Raw genomic sequence first — 280 nt, forward strand, 5'->3', positions numbered from 1 at the left:
CAATCTTTTCTTCTCAAATGAATTTCCAGATTCTTAATACTTCAAAATATAATTTACTTTACTTTAAATAGTTTAACTATAATCTTATTCTCTTATACTAAATATCTTAAGTTACAAAATTAATCTTCATTACAAAATCATTTCCTTAAATCTACCATAATATTTAAATTGCTGCAAAATATAGTTACCTGAATTAAATTCATTACATAAAATCATATAAATAATTTTTGAAAATAATTAAATAGAGGACATCTAATAGTTAATCTTTTTCTTTCCTCCC

This window comes from Phalaenopsis equestris, unplaced genomic scaffold, assembly GCF_001263595.1.
Source record: "Phalaenopsis equestris unplaced genomic scaffold, ASM126359v1 Scaffold219596, whole genome shotgun sequence".
Taxonomy (NCBI): Eukaryota; Viridiplantae; Streptophyta; class Magnoliopsida; order Asparagales; family Orchidaceae; genus Phalaenopsis; species Phalaenopsis equestris.